The sequence below is a fragment of the Lygodium microphyllum genome, chromosome 14 (genome assembly GCF_053477565.2).
Source record: "Lygodium microphyllum isolate KBCC chromosome 14, Lygodium_microphyllum_v1.1.10, whole genome shotgun sequence".
Lineage (NCBI taxonomy): Eukaryota > Viridiplantae > Streptophyta > Polypodiopsida > Schizaeales > Lygodiaceae > Lygodium > Lygodium microphyllum.
In genome coordinates, this window is record NC_141148.1 from 133228032 (window position 1) to 133242835 (window position 14804).

General features: G+C 40.2%; 1 protein-coding gene across 1 annotated transcript in view; it reads right to left on the minus strand.

The window, feature by feature from the left end:
* The window catches only part of LOC148026132 (uncharacterized), a 416526-nt gene that overhangs the window by 206333 nt on the left and 195389 nt on the right, over positions 1-14804 (minus strand). The gene's annotated exons all lie outside the window — the stretch shown is intronic.

A 14804-nucleotide genomic window follows, 5' to 3' on the forward strand; every position in this document is an offset into this window, starting at 1 on the left:
TATAAAATAAAGTATAATATAGAGAGGCAATTAAAGAAAATACAACGTCCAAAGAAAGAAGGTATTACTAGAGATTATGGTACAAGGATCAATTGAGTGGGTAATAAGATTGAATACCCAAACAATGGTAGTGTAAGTTGGAATATTTACATCAGATGCGTGAGGTGGGCTAGTAAGAGTATAAAAGAATATTGCATGCAGGGAGCATCATTAGCAACCATAAGGCAAGGCTAGTTATTGCAAAAGGCTATGCACATAAATATGACATAGATTATGAAGAGATATTCAATCCACTTGCTAAGATGGTAACTATTAGATGTCTAATTGCTTTGACAGTATCCAAAGGGTGAAGTTTACAGCAAATGAATGTGAAGAATGCCTTCCTGCATGGTGAATTGCAAGAAGAGGTGTATATGGAGTAACTAGCATATTATAAGGATTTAGAGCATCCCACATATGTGTACAAGTTAAATAAGGTGCTCTATGGTTGAAACAAGCACCTAGAGCATGGTTTGACAAGATTGGTCTGAATCTTGTTAATATTAGATTTTATGTTTTAAATACAAATCACTCACTTTATGTGAGAAAAGGTGATATAGGATTGATTGTCATAGTCATCTTTGTGAATGACTTGACTATTACAAGTGATAGTGACAGTGGGATTGCTCATGTCAAGGGGCTATTGAAAGAAAAGTTTGAGATGAAGAATCTAGGTCAATTGAGATACTTTCTTGGTATTGAGGTGATCATATGTATAGATGGTATATGGCTATCCCAAAGGTAATATAGCTTGGATATGTTATCCAAGTATGGTATGATTGTATGTAAGCCCCTTTCAATGCCATTGGAGCAAAATGTAAAGTTGAGTGTTGATGTTGGGGATGAGATAGAAAACCCTACTATATTCATGAAGATAGTAGAAAGTTTGATCTACATGACAATCATAAGGCCACAAACCTAAGCTATGTTGTTGGACTTGTGAATTAGTTTATGCAAGTACCTAGGAAGCCTCATTTGGATGCAGACAGATGCATATTGAGGTATGTGAAGTCCACCTTGCATTATGGACTTTTTAATGATGTAGGCAAGGATATATGGGTGTTTCGATACAAAGATACAGATCAGTAAGTCTGATATAAGATCTACTAGTGGATTCATGTTTTCCTTGGGTAGTGTAGTAGTTACTTGGAGTTGCAAGTACAAAGGCTGAGTATTGAGATGCTACTATGACAACATATGAGGTGGTATGGATGCAATAGCTATTGGGTGATTTGGATATGCATGACATACTTTGATTTTCATTCACTTTGACAACATGAGTAGTAAATAGTTAGCCAGGAACCCAATGTTCCATGCTAGAAAAGAACACATTAAGGTGCATTACCATTTTGTAAGAGAGAAAGTGCTTACAGGAGAAATTGATTTGATTTATATGAGCACATGGGATCAAATAGATTATATATTCACAAAGGTATTGGGTGTAGAGAAGATTCAAAAATTTTGAAGCTTACTTGGAGTTGCAAAGATGCAGGGGGAGTGTTGAGATAGAAAGCTCAACATATGCAGACATTGATGATGGACTACTTAGTTAGATAGGCCTACATGTCTACACTCGAGACGTTGGTGGCCATTATGATTCTCACACAGCCATGAACTTATCACTTATTAAATTTGGTTAGTTACACCTACCGACAATTGACATAGTATAGGAGTAACACCCGTCTCCACATAACATGGATTTTGTAAATCTTGTGTTTCTCCAAACCATTCATCATATGTTGCATAACAAATACACACTCATTTTTATCTTTATCCTATTATGAAGTTGATGCATAGTTTCCTTATTACAATTTACCACTGCGAGTAGTAGGCTCAAGTAAGTGGCTTGCTCACATCATTAGTTATATTAGGGATCCAACTACTTTTCTCCAAGGGTTCTAGATACATCTCCCCCTTTTTCCCCCAATTATAGAAGGATTCACATGAGCCTATTAGAAAGGCCTATTTCCAACAATATTTATGTGAATGGAAGTGGAATACTTGGGACATATTGTGAATGAAGAGGGGATAAAGGATAATCTAAATAAGTACAATGTGTTAAAGAGGTTTATGAGACATTATGTGACTATCATAGCATCTTTGACCGATAGGTTGAAGAAGCTTCTTCAAGACTCGTAACAATCTTCGAGGAGTTTTCTTATTGTAGATATGCTAATTTGATTAAGAAATAATCAAAACTGGCCCCTGCTTTATATAGACTGCTCATAGATAGCTTACTATATGAGAATCATTTTCATCCTCAATCAATGATAGAAAACGAACTTATATGGGCTGAAAGTACATGAAATAACCTCCATTTTTCCACATGGCACATTTACTTTGGAGTAGTTCATAGAAAGTTATTATAGTTTTATTAGAGTAGGTTCTATAGTAGACATCACACTATCTACTATTTACATGAGTCTAATCATGATGATTTTGTGGTCAAGTTTCTAACTTTCTACATGTAGATGGACATACATATGATAACTTGATTCTTTGCTCTAAGTCCAATTTGTAGAAATTACACGACATAGTGGATAAAATCTGAGCAAGAAGTAGAGAACACACATCAAATATGAGAAGAAAAGAAAATACAAAACTCAAATGAACTAAAACAAAGATGGCTCTATCCACCCATGCACTTCTACTATGAAGCTTAAGGATAGCTGAAAGAACTCTAACTAGGTGAAAGATAGATTGACGATGGCTTTAGAAGGGTCTTCCTTTTATAGCCCGGGAAGGTAGTCTAGTCAGTCTATCCGATCATATTATGAACCTTCCCTAGTTGACCAATGAATATTCACTTTATCATCAGGTTGGGGGTGCTACCCCCAAACCTCCATTAGGAGGGCCACTGGTCCCCCTTGAGACCCCCCATCTAAGGGTCACGAACTCCTATATCCTACAACTCCATGCATTGTGCCTCAAGTTGCTACCAACATAACTACTCTATCTACCCTAAAGGCTAGATCCACAAAGGTCACCTTTTTGCCATCCGATCACATAGACCTCATCTAATATACAAGTCAAGACCCAACCAATGTCCATGCTAACACATGGCTTCTCCTCATAATGGGGGCCTTATAACTCAAAGCATCATAGATCATTGGTGGCAACTTATGAGGGTGGGGGATTGAGCATATCTAATAGCCCCCTCTCCTCCTCAATGTCCACCTGCAAATAATTTGCATCCTTAGCCCAACGTCGAGTCTCTAAAGATGAATTAAAAGGAGATCCTTTATAAGATATTTTGTGAAGATATCTACTTCATTCTCCTCCATTGGATAGAAGACCAACTCTACTATCCCATCCTTGATCAAGTCACACAAATAGTGATATTAGATCTCAATGTTTTTTATGCATGCATGAAAAACTGGATTTCTAGAAATGGCGATGCAACTCTGATTGTCACATCCTAGCACTATTGAATCTTCATCATATAATTCCATATGCCACATAATCCTTCTAAACCATACTACTTCACTGTAACGTGCCCGCCCCTCAAATCGCGGAACACGTCTAACCAACCCATCGAGAGATCAATCTAGAAGATGCCACCCGACACTCCCAAGGAATGACAAGGGGTTTGCCAACTAGGGTCTCTCGAGTCTGCCCCGCAACGGAACTTATCCGGCCGTTCCCACTAGGATCGACCTGAAGTCCGGGTTCTTAGCAGTCGAGTCTTCCTAACAGCCTTCTAGCGTCGGCGGTCTACAGCCGCTCCACTTTGCGTAGATACAACTGGACCCAAGCAAACTCATACCACACTTGGTTCAAAGAGAATGTGAAATGAGAGGGATGCATTGCTCGACCTTTCTGCCCGTAGGGCATAGTCCCATTCCGGTCCCCTAAAACGGTATGAATCAGGATTCTAACCAAATTGTCTAAGGTCATCGTCCGTCCTTCCCTAACATTCATCGTTAACATTTTCTTTTGAGGAAAGCTCTCGACTAACCGAGACCACCTTTCCATAGGATAGACCCATTGGTCACATCCACCACGCTTCCCTTGGGGGTTGTTTTAGTTATCTAGTTACCTACCACATTATGTTTGACACATAAAAACAGCTTCCTTAATTAACCCTATTAATCACAGGTTCCTTTACGTAATTTAGGGCACTGACACGAAAACAAGATAAAATAAGATAAACTTATCTTCAGATTAATATTTGTCTCCTACCCATACAGGAGAATTAAGTGTTCCTTTCTGCCTCTGCAGAAAAATCCTTCCGTCTCCCGGCAATAAAACTCGAAGGTTTATCCTCCTAAGATTCTGCCTTGTAACTAGTATCAAGGCCTCGAGATCCCATCTCGAGTCACGTAGAACACTTGTGTAGGGCCCGGAGGCATTAGGATTTATGGCCAGAGCCCCCACTGGCACCCAAGCGTCCTCCTACACTAAGTAATTTCCATGGAGAGACCTGTTAGTATTCCCGGCAGGGGGTTGTGAATCCGCGACGAGTTCGGTCCACATTCCCGGCGCGGATTCACAACCCCCTTAGTTACGGTTTGGCAGCTCACGGGGGGTAGCTAGCACCATCCTTATATGATTATCGTTTACCTATGTTAGAACATAGAGGTGATAAGTGAATTGAGTTTAAACTTTTATATACCCAAGTCACATGAGACCTTGCACTTTAGGAGCAATTACTCATTGCTAGATATGAAGAGAGTTAAGATTGTTTAGGCCGTACTAATATATTAAACGCACCCATGTGCATGCGACAGAAGTTTGATTTTCACTAAGATGGAAAGAATGTATGCCAAGTCATGCAATATATTGTGATTTAAAGATTACCAAGTATGTTAAAAGACGTGCAAAGGATCGAGGGTTCCAAGTTGTGAACCCTCGATCCTTTGCACGTCTTTTAACATACTTGGTAATCTTTAAATCACAATATATTGCATGACTTGGCATACATTCTTTCCATCCTCTCTTAGTGAGATGCTATGCAGAATTTTCTAATCAAACTTATCTCGCATGCACATGGTGCGTTTAATATATTAGTACAGCCTAAACAATCTTTAACTCTCTTCATATCTAGCAATGAGTAATTGCTCCTAAAGTGCAAGGTCTCATGTGACTTGGGTATATAAAAGTTTAAACTCAATTCACTTATCACCTCTATGTTCTAACATAGGTAAACGATAATCATATAATGCATAAAAATCTTTCCCTGTAAGCGATCCATGAAAGTCTAAGAACCTGTTAGTATTCTAAATGCAATTTTACCCTAATATTTCATGTGGTCTCCGAACATAAACATGTGCTATCATAGGATAAGACAACCTATTTGTGGTATGCAAGATCAAGACCTATCTTCCACGTGGAATGCAAGATAGATGACAAGTCTTCTATGCTTCTGTGCAGTTGCATCCTATGAATGGAAACTAACATTTCATGTATTTATTTTAATCACAAAAGTAAACCATGAATTATAGTTAACAAATCATGCACTAAACTAAGTGAAAGTCTATCATTTTATGTGACATATTATCAAAATCTTATCATTTCATGTGGCGGAATGAAATCAATAGTTCTTCCCTAGGCCAAGGAGAACCTGGTTCTGCGAGACGGGGTCTGGAGTTGTGCTAATTCCCATGTTGGCTATACCCGGTGCTCCATTAATGGCCGCAATTCCAACGGCTCCATTTGCACCATGAATTCCATCTGTACTTGTCCCTTGAGCAACTATGGTAGCTCCCGCAGTCTTCACTCCTTCGCGACGCTTGGGGGCCATGGTAAGTAGCTAGCCAAAAATTGCAGATATGAGATCAAGAGGGTAAGGTGATGATGGTAGTCAAGAGGAATGATAACCAAATCTAACTCTATCCCTGTCCCTTATCTCTCTCTTTCTCACTATCAATTCACTCTCCCTACCTCTCACCTTCTCCCTTTATTTCTGCCTATTTGTTTTTTCTTAACCTTTCTCTCTCAGCCTATATTCTCTCTATTTATCTCCCCTAGACTCTCCTCCTCTTCTCTCTCTTCTCTCTCACCCTTCTTCCTTCTCCTTCTCTTCCTTCTCCTTCTTCTTCTACCCTTCTCTTTTCTCTCCCTCTTCTCTCTCTTCCTCCCTTCTTCTTCTTTTCTTCTCTTCTTCTCTTCTTCTCTTCTTCTCTTCTTCTCTCCTCTCTCTTCTCACTTCTTCTTTCTCTCCCTCTATGACATTGTGTTGTTCTCAGACTCAGCTCAGGGATTACAGCAGCATTTATTAGAATTGGATGATTTTTGCATACAGAGAGGCATGACAGTGAACCTTGGTAAAACCAAGGTTCTTATATTCCATACATCAGCTCAGATACGCAGACAGAGTATTTTCATGGCAGCAGGAGGGAGTATTGAGGTCACTAGATCATATGTATATTTGGGAGTCACCTTTACAGCAGCTTCAGGGACTTTCTCGATGACACAGGCAGCTCGTGACCGCCTCACTAGAGGATACTCAGCATTGGCTCTTATGGAGCGACAGTGTTATTAGGCACATTTCCAGGAGCCCCGCACCAAGGGGTGGCTCTTTGATACTCTAGTCACTCCAGCACTGATGTATGGAGCAGCTATATGGGGGCCAGGCCTTGCCGATTATGTATGGACATTGATGGAGAGACCTCAAGTGATCATGATATCTAGATTGATTCGCAGCAAGGCCTCAGTCCCACATGACATTGTGCGAGCAGAGCTTGCCACACCGCCCATGCTAGTCGAGGCATTATTTCAGACAGTCTGCTTCCTACACAGATTTCAGGATATGGACAGAGATCGCATTGCATATAGAGCATATATGGCATCTCAGGAGATGGCTCGAGTGGGGGATACCACATCATGGTATGCACAGACTAGAGCTTGGTTTGACAGACATGGGCTAGACATTGATAGACTCCCACCTCTTCTATATGATACTCAGGCTCCCACTTACACCCTCTCTCTCTCTGAGAGGAACAGAGTCATCAGATAGGAGATATGGCATATTCATATACAGAGGATATGGGTCAGCCCTGCACAGTCACTGCCATCGAAGATGGCACGTTATTATACACAGTTCTTGAGCATATCAGAGCAGGGATTCATTGAGATTCCGAGATATATGCAGATCTATATGCCACATCGATTGAGAGTTCTTATTGGACAGCTCAGGGTATCATCACATCAGCTTATGATTGAGAGTGGCAGAGCCAGTGGCATCCCACGGGAGGAGAGGATATGCCCCCTTTGCAGATCAGAGGTGGAGAGTGAGGAGCATTTTGTTCTCAGATGCCCGGCATACTCAGAGTTGAGATCTAGATACACATTGAGCAGCTCACTTCAGGGATGTATGACTGATATGGATCAGAGATCATTTGGCCGTTTTCTGGGAGAGGCATGGCACATCAGAGAGCAAAGCACACAGCGGGTCCCAGTCAGAGAGGGGCCCACCTAGACGACTATTACACAGTTCTTTCAGACAGACAGAGTGAGAGCTACTATACCAGCCTCCAGCCAGACCTCCGGGCTCACACTACAGCAGGCTGAGGACCAGCGTACCCGACGCCGCACGAGGATCCGGGGGTTTCGAACCCCACAGCCACACCGACAGGAGATCCGGAGGATTCTTGATCTACATCGACAGCAGACTGAGATCCGACGACACTCGACACATTGGATCTCAGATCTCCAGTTTGCTCTTTCTCCACCGCCGATGTACCACATCCTGCATCCAGGAGGGATCACCTGCTATTAGCGACTTCGACGACTGCTACTACATCCCAGGATAGTATATCTCCCTGCATCTGTTACATATACACATCGCACCACTTTATCACAGCCGACAGTTGTTTCCCTATCACAGCTGACATTTGTTCCCCTTTTGTAGCCATTATCTGGAGTACCAGAGCTACATATGCACATACACATATACGACACTTATCACACTCACAGCACCATATTTTTAGTTTCCAGTTTTTAGCTTTTCATTCAGCACTTTTATTTTGGATAGCTGGACCTCATCAGTTGTATCACAGTTTGTCTCATAGGCCAGTTTTGGTCTTTAGAAGACGTTAATATAACTTTCTTTCTTCTTTTTTTTCTCTCCCTTCCTCTTCCCTTCTCTTCCTTCTCTTCTCCTCCTCTTATTCTCCTTCTCTTTCTTCTTTTCTCCTCCTCTTATTCTCCTTCTCTTTCTTCTTTTCTCCTCCTCTTCTTTCTCTCCCTCTTCTCTCTCTTCTTCCCTTCTTCTTCTTTTCTTATCTTCTTCTCTCTCTCCCTCTCTCTTCTCTCTTTTCTCCTTCTTCCTCTTCTTCTCTCTTCCTCCCTTCTTCTTCTTTTCTTCTCTTCTTCTCTCTCTCCCTCTCTCTTCTCTCTTTTCTCCTTCTTCCTCTTCTTCTCTCTCCCTCTCCCTCTCTTCCTCCCTTCTATCCTCCACACTGGTCACGGCAGGGGGGGAAGGGGGAAATAGCTTGTTGCCAATGAGAGCCTACTACTGCCGTAGGCACAGAGGGGGGTTTCGACTGCACACCAGCACGGGGGGAGGGGGGGGGACGCTCGCGATGCCAAGGAGGAGCGAGCGGAACCTGCAGCGGAGGGGGGGGGAGATTTATAGGTGGAGGGGGAGAGGTGGCACGACGGTGCCACCCACCACCTGGGGGGCTACATGCCCCCCTCTCTTTACCACTTGACTCTCTCTCTCTCTCTCTCTCTCTCTCTCTCTCTCTCTCTCTCTCTCTCTCTCTCTCTCTCTCTCTCTCTCTCTCTCTCTCTCTCTCTCTCTCTCTCTCTCCGCCATGCAGTCGGCAGGGGAGAGAGAGGGGGTAAAAAAATTTAAAAATTTTATGAAAATTTCCTAGGGGGTCCTATGGGGAGCATGGGACATTACATTCACATATAGTAAAGTAAGCTGCCTTATACTCTGCTTCAGTAGAAGACAATGCCATAATCGGTTGCTTCTTACTGATCCAAAAAAATATTCTTGAACCTAAAGAGAAACAATATCCAAAAATTGATTTCCTGAAATCACTGTCACCTACCTAGTCTGAGTCATAGTTCTCTATAAGAGCACTTCCTGGACTATATGTGATACCATAGTCAAAAGTTTCCTTCAAGTATCTGAGCACTTTTATCCCAGATTTCCAATGACTCTCTTGTGGTTTTTTTGAGAACCTGCTCAAAACACCAATGGAAAAATTGATATATGGCATGGTATTACACAAATAGATGAGGCTACCAACTAACCTCCTAATGTCTGCTACTAGTTTTGATGTATCCTCAATGGATAATTTCACATTGACCTCCATAAGTATAGTTATCTTCTTACACTTGGTCATGACAAATGATTTTAAGGTCTCCCATGCATACTTCTTCTGAGAGATGAATATTTTGCTAGGCTCTTCCCAGGATTTCAACCCCCAAATAATAGTGCAACAAGCCCAAGTCTATCATTTTAAACTTAGAGCTCAAAGCCTTTCGAGTCTGATGGATCATATCTTCACAGTCACCTATAATAAGAAGTTTTTTCACATATAGGAAAATCATTACAAACTTTTCACCATCCCTATAAATATACAAGTTAGCATCTGAGGTATATATTTTGAAATTCAAGTCTAAAAAGAATTTATGTATCCATTACTACCATGCTCCAAGGGCTTGTTCAAGCCCATATAATGCCTTCTTCAGCTTACAAACTTTGTTCTCAGAATGGGGGGCCTCAAACCCTAGTGGTTGAGCCATGTACACCTTCTCTTTGAGGTCACCATTCAAGAACACTAATTTGATATCCATTAGGTAAAGTGGCCACTTCTTATGTGCATCCATTGCAAGTACTATATGAATAATGGTCATTCTAATAGTTGGAGCAAATGATTCTTGAAAATCAAATCCTTCAACTTGTGAAAATATGTATGCAACTAATTTGGCTTTGTATCTTTCTAAGCTACCATCAAGCTTGTACTTTACCTTCCACACCCACTTGGTACCAATAATCATCCTCTTTTCTAGTCGATCTACTACCTCCCAAATATCATTCTTCATTATGCTGCCATACTCAGGTTACAAAGCTACTCTTTATGCTAGATCAAAAATTTCTTCTTCCAGGTCTATTGGCTCCTTTACTTCTCTCATAATCTCAGCCATCAAGGCCATATTGACTATGTCAGCAAAAGCCTTTCTTTGCTCCTCTATTCTCAGATACCTTATTGTTTCGTCTACCTTTTCCTCAATTTTGGTAGACATAGGATTACTGCGATTATAGAGTTGCTTCACCCATCGTGGTGAAGGATTTTTTGATGGTGTGATTGCAGGTTGGTGAACTTTTTCCTCGTCGTCCAAAGATTATGCTTCCTTCTTCTTGAGGCTAGGGATAGCTCTTAGGATACATTCATAGTGGACTACTTCTTCACTAGATGATAAAGTGGAAGAACTTATATTCTTCTCCTTCACTCTATGTGGTTGCTCCTTGAACACCACATCATGACTTGCTATGATCTTATTTGCCTCTAGCTTATACAATTTGTAAGCCTTTTCCTTATCACTATAATCCAAGAAGATACATTTTGTGCTTTTTGGATTTAACTTGTTTATCTTATCCTTTGGTGCATGTGAATAACATTCACATCTAAAAGTTCTAGAATGTGAGACAGATGGTTTCTTACTAGAATAGGCATCATGAGGAGTTTTACCCTTAAGAGTCTTTGTGTAACTCTGATTGAGAATGTAGACTGCAATATTAATAGCTTCTGCCCCAAACTAGTTAGATGGTCCCTTGCTCTTCAGCATGCACCTTGTCATTTCCACAATGGCGTGATTTTAGCATTCAACAATGCCATTTTGCTAAGGTGTATGAGGCGAGGCATTGTCAATTGATTCTTAATCCCTTTGCTCTTGTAAAAGTCTTCAAAATCCTTTGAGTTAAACTCACCACCACCATCTATTCTACACTTTGCCCTATTTCATTCTCAACAAGTTTTAGCCATTCTTTAAACTTACCACAAAAGCTTGAGCCCTATCATGAAGGAAGTACATCCACATCTTCCTACTGTAGTCATTGAGGATCAACATGAAATAAGAAGAGCCTCACAAGGCTTGTATAGGCCTTTTACTGCATAAGTCAACATGCACCAACTCTAGAGGACTCTTTTATCTATTCTTGATTTCTTGTAAAAATACATTTCTCTCTTTCTCGCTCATCATACAAGCTTCACATGGTTCCTTCATTTCAGTTACTATAGATAGATGAGCAACAATACATTGATTATTCATCTCCTTCAATACTACAAAACCAATATGGCCAAATCTTTCATGCTAAAGTTTACTTTTGTCCACACTAGCGATGGCTGTAAGAGCACTTAGCTCATACAAGTTATTCCTTCTTTCTTCGTTGCCAACAACTTTTCCAACACTATCAATAGTTTTTACACCTACCTTAGTGAGCCTCAAACCTCATGGCAAAGATCAATTATAGAAGCAATTGATAGCAGATTTCTCCTAATCTCTAGAACATACAACACATTTGAATGATTTTTGGATTCACCATTTGTATCAACAAAAGAAATAGTACACGTACTCTCAACATGGGATTTTACTTTATTCCCAACCATCATAGTGATGGAATCTTGTAGCGACCTTATAGAACTATATAGAACTTTCATAAATATTTCTTGCATTGAGAAATGCCCTTCCTCAATGGTTGCCATGACCGTATTGGCTATCTCCTTTCCTTTAGTCTTTACGGTGCCATTCTTTTCATCTATCTTCTTGACAAATTACAATCTACAATTATTTGTCCTTTCTTCTTTTAATAGAAGCACTCTCCTTGAAACTTTGTCCTACCACCCTTCTTCTTTTTATCACTGTTGGTAGAGGAACTACCTTTGCCTTTCACATTGGCAGAGAATGCAGCATCTCCACTGCTACTACCTTCTCAGGCTTTAAGAGTTGCAACTTCTCCTCCATTAGTAGTACACAAAATTACTCAAAGGTCAAAGCTTGGGGTCTCACTAAGTATTTAGGACACTTACCAATCCATCAAACTTTATTGGATAAATCCGAAGACATCTGTGAACTAGCTCCTCACTAGTCCTTTATATCCCAATGCCAGTCATATGGTTGTGCAGATTCTTGATTCAAGTGATGAATGATTTATTTGTCTCTCCTTCGGTAACCTTCTCTGATACTAGTTGATTCTCCAAGTTTTGAATCCTTATTTTATTTCATATTTTGTACTGACCCCTCAGTACATTCCAAGCCCTCTGATGCCTTAGTTGTACGTTGTATCAAGGTCAAAACAATTTCTAACTAAGGCACACTATGCATTTTCATTCCTTCATTTCCAAGCTTGTAGAAGATATATATTTGGAGGAATCATAACACTCAAATTTGATGGATCAAGGGTGGGTTGTGGTTCTAGGTCAATCCCTAGCGCCATCTCTACAAGTTCATAAGAATCAAGGATACTTGTAATTTTAAACTTCCAAAAAGTGTAGTTTGTACCATCTAACTTTCTTTCGATGAAGGTTGGTGGATAAATCCTAAGTATTTGAATTGTCATTATAGTAGCAACACCACCTAATGCACCAGTACCACTACCTAATGTAGCATACGACATTTCTCCTCTTTGCTATTGAAGCCCTTTCCTCTTGCATACTCTTCACTCCTCAGAGCCCCTTGGGATCTGATACCATATAGAAAATACATGGCACAATGAATATAATATAAGCAAGGAGTAGAGAATACACAACAAATATGAAAAGAATAAAAACTACTTTAATTTCAAACGAGCTAATACAAAGATGGCTCTATCCACCTGTGCACTTCCATTGTAAATCTTAGATTGCAATCCAAAGAGATGGTATCAAAGCTCAAGTTATTGAGCGTGGGTGGCACTAGGACCTTAACCAAGGTATGGCTTGAGGGGGGATGTTGGAAATGCAATCCACACTTGTTAGAGAAAACTAGCTCACTATTGGTGCAATGGCAATGTGTTGAGACTAGTTTTGAATCATCGACCAAATGGAGGAAGGTTTGAACCTATCACCTTAAGGTTTTGGGGCTAAATGGCTAGCCCAATTATAGGAAACTTCTAGTTAAGCACACACTGGCACAAACAATATTGGGATGGATGACCTCCCAGGAAAGGGAGTACAAGGGTCCCCATCCAATTTTTAACTAATTTAAAAATTGGATGACCTCCCAGGAAAGGGAGGTACAAGGGTCCCCATCCAATTTTTAACTAATTTAATTCCTTCATAATTTTTAGATTTTTAGATTCTTGTAATGCTGAAACAGAGTAGCACTTTGTCATTTCCATTTTTTGGAGTCATTTGTAATAAGCCTCTTCTTTTTTTTAGAGGGCATGTAAAGAAGCGCAAAGACTCTATTATTTGAAGAAAAGTAAGTGAAAATGCTTGCTACATTGGCATGGCACAAAAGAAAAAAATAAGTTTCTTTAAGTCTTTTGTTGAATTCAAAGTCTATTTCATGGCTTCTTATATTAATTTTCATGGCTTTCTTCACCTTCTCTCTCTTCAACATCTTTCTCTCACTTCTTCTACTCTCTCTCTCTCTCTCTCTCTCTCCTAATATGCATAAGAAATTTATACAAAGGGAAGAGGAATAAATGTTTTGAAGTTTGCATAAACTAGAATCGTCTCTCTGTTTATTTTTACATATTATATACATTAGGGTCAAAGTTAGGGTTAGGGTTTCCTACTTAAAGTTTGGTAGCCCATCACATTTGATGGTTGTTGACACTAGTCCTTCTCTTAATTCATGTATACGCTTAACTTTATTGAACCTAGTCTATGTTCAAGATTCAAAGGGAGAGAGAGACAAAGACATGGAGCTATAACAAAGAGTCATGAACTCTCATTCTTCTCTTCTTCTCATTATTCCATAATTATTACTAAAGTCTAATCACACATAACTGAAAAACACACTAGGTCACTAGACCGTACCACTAACTGTGGTTGAGTCTGACTGACTTAGCTATTACAACACACATGGAGAGTGACAGTAAGATGACTGCTATCTAGATAAGGTCACTCATGTTGGTGATACTGATCACGAGCTTGATTCTCAACACTCCTCCTCAAGCTCAAGTTAACTTATGTACTCCAAGTAGCTCCCTGAAATGCATAAACTTCTCTTTACCAAGTGATTCGGTAAAGATATCTGCTACCTAGTCTTCTATCTTCACATGGAGTAGATCAATCTTTCCAGAAAGTACCATCTCCCTGATAAAATGGTAATGAATTTCTATGTGTTTGGATCTAGCATGATAGAGGGGATGCTAGCTAGCATCACACTGCTGAGATTGTCAAATGCAAGGTGACCTTCTTGTCTAACTGTATACCCAAGCCATGTAGAAGTTTCACAAGCCAAACTGCTTTGCATGCCGTTAAGGCTGCATCCCTATATTCTTCCTCTATACTAGATAAAGCAATGGTCGGCTGCTTCTTACTACTCCAGCTGATCACACTGCTACCCAAACTGAAAGCATAACCATTGGTTGACCTCCTGTCATAGACACAACTAGCCCAATCTACATCCATATAACCTATCAAGTTGAATGATTTTCCATGCTCATAAAAAAATCCATAATCAGCAGTACCCTTCACGTACCGCATAATCCTCCTAACTGCATCTAAGTGTGGCTTATAAGGTTTTCACATAAACTAGCTCATCAGCCCCACTACTATAAGGTTTTCGCATAAACTAGCTCATCAGCCCCACTACATAACTCAAGTCAAGATGGGTAATAGTAAGGTAAATCAGGATGCCAATCATCTGTCTGCAAA